Genomic DNA, 2,340 nt, shown 5'->3' with positions numbered 1-2,340 from the left:
AATTTAGTGATGAAATCCATGGTAATGTTTTCCCATTTCCATTCCGGGATTTCGGGTTGTTGAAGTAGACCTGATGGTTTCTGATGCTCAGCTTTGACCTTAGAACACGTCAAACATTCTCCTACGTATTTAGCAACATCGGCTTTCATACCCGGCCACCAAAAATGTTTCTTGAGATCCTTGTACATCTTCCCCGTTCCAGGATGTATTGAGTATCTGGTTTTATGAGCTTCTCTAAGTACCATTTCTCTCATATCTCCAAATTTTGGTACCCAAATCCTTTCAGCCCTATACCGGGTTCCGTCTTCCCGAATATTAAGATGCTTCTCCGATCCTTTGGGTATTTCATCCTTTAAATTTCCCTCTTTTAAAACTCCTTGTTGCGCCTCCTTTATTTGAGTAGTAATGTTATTATGAATCATTATATTCATAGATTTTACTCGAATGGGTTCTCTGTCCTTCCTGCTCAAGGCATCGGCTACCACATTTGCCTTCCCCGGGTGGTAACGAATCTCAAAGTCGTAATCATTCAATAATTCAATCCACCTACGCTGCCTCATATTCAGTTGTTTCTGATTAAATATGTGTTGAAGACTTTTGTGGTCGGTATATATAATACTTTTGACCCCATATAAGTAGTGCCTCCAAGTCTTTAATGCAAAAACAACCGCGCCTAATTCCAAATCATGCGTCGTATAATTTTGTTCGTGAATCTTCAATTGTCTAGACGCATAAGCAATCACCTTCGTTCGTTGCATTAATACACAACCGAGACCTTGCTTTGATGCGTCACAATAAATCACAAAATCATCATTCCCTTCAGGCAATGACAATATAGGTGCCGTAGTTAGCTTTTTCTTCAATAACTGAAACGCTTTCTCTTGTTCATCATTCCATTCAAATTTCTTCCCTTTATGCGTTAATGCAGTCAAGGGTTTTGCTATTCTGGAAAAGTCTTGGATGAACCTTCTGTAGTAACCAGCTAGTCCTAAAAACTGGCGTATGTGTTTCGGAGTTTTCGGGGTTTCCCACTTTTCAACAGTTTCTATCTTTGCCGGATCCACCTTAATACCTTCTTTGTTCACTATGTGACCGAGGAATTGAACTTCTTCCAACCAAAATGCACACTTTGAAAACTTAGCGTACAATTCTTCCTTCCTCAATACTTCTAACACCTTTCTCAAATGTTCACCGTGTTCTTGGTCATTCTTTGAGTAAATAAGTATGTCATCAATGAAAACAATGACAAACTTGTCAAGGTATGGTCCACACACTCGGTTCATAAGGTCCATGAACACAGCTGGTGCATTAGTTAAACCAAACGGCATGACCATAAACTCGTAATGACCGTAACGTGTTCTGAAAGCAGTCTTTGGAATATCATCTTCTTTCACCCGCATTTGATGATACCCGGAACGTAAGTCAATCTTTGAATAAACAGACGAGCCTTGTAGTTGATCAAATAAGTCGTCGATTCTCGGTAGTGGGTAGCGGTTCTTGATGGTAAGTTTGTTCAACTCTCGGTAGTCGATACACAACCTGAATGTACCATCTTTCTTCTTGACAAACAAAACAGGAGCTCCCCACGGTGATGTGCTTGGTCGAATGAAACCACGCTCTAAAAGTTCTTGTAATTGGCTTTGCAGTTCTTTCATCTCGCTGGGTGCGAGTCTGTAAGGAGCACGAGCTATTGGTGCAGCTCCTGGTACAAGATCTATTTGAAATTCAACGGATCGATGTGGGGGTAATCCCGGTAATTCTTTCGGAAATACATCGGGAAATTCTTTTGCAATGGGAACATCATTGATGCTCTTTTCTTCAGTTTGTACTTTCTCGACGTGTGCTAGAACAGCATAGCAACCTTTTCTTATTAGTTTTTGTGCCTTCAAATTACTAATAAGATGTAGCTTCGTGTTGCCCTTTTCTCCGTACACCATTAAGGGTTTTCCTTTTTCTCGTATAATGCGAATTGCATTTTTGTAACAAACGATCTCCGCTTTCACTTCTTTCAACCAGTCCATACCGATTATCACATCAAAACTCCCTAACTCTACTGGTATCAAATCAATCTTAAATGTTTCGCTAACCAGTTTAATTTCTCGATTCCGACATATATTATCTGCTGAAATTAATTTACCATTTGCTAATTCGAGTAAAAATTTACTATCCAAAGGCGTCAATGGACAACTTAATTTAGCACAAAAATCTCTACTCATATAGCTTCTATCCGCACCCGAATCAAATAAAACGTAAGCAGATTTATTGTCAATAAGAAACGTACCCGTAACAAGCTCCGGGTCTTCCTGTGCCTCTACCGCATTAATATTGAAAACTCTTCCA

The sequence above is a fragment of the Rutidosis leptorrhynchoides genome, chromosome 2 (genome assembly GCF_046630445.1).
Source record: "Rutidosis leptorrhynchoides isolate AG116_Rl617_1_P2 chromosome 2, CSIRO_AGI_Rlap_v1, whole genome shotgun sequence".
NCBI lineage: Eukaryota > Viridiplantae > Streptophyta > Magnoliopsida > Asterales > Asteraceae > Rutidosis > Rutidosis leptorrhynchoides.
Note: the sequence above shows the minus strand (reverse complement) of the source record.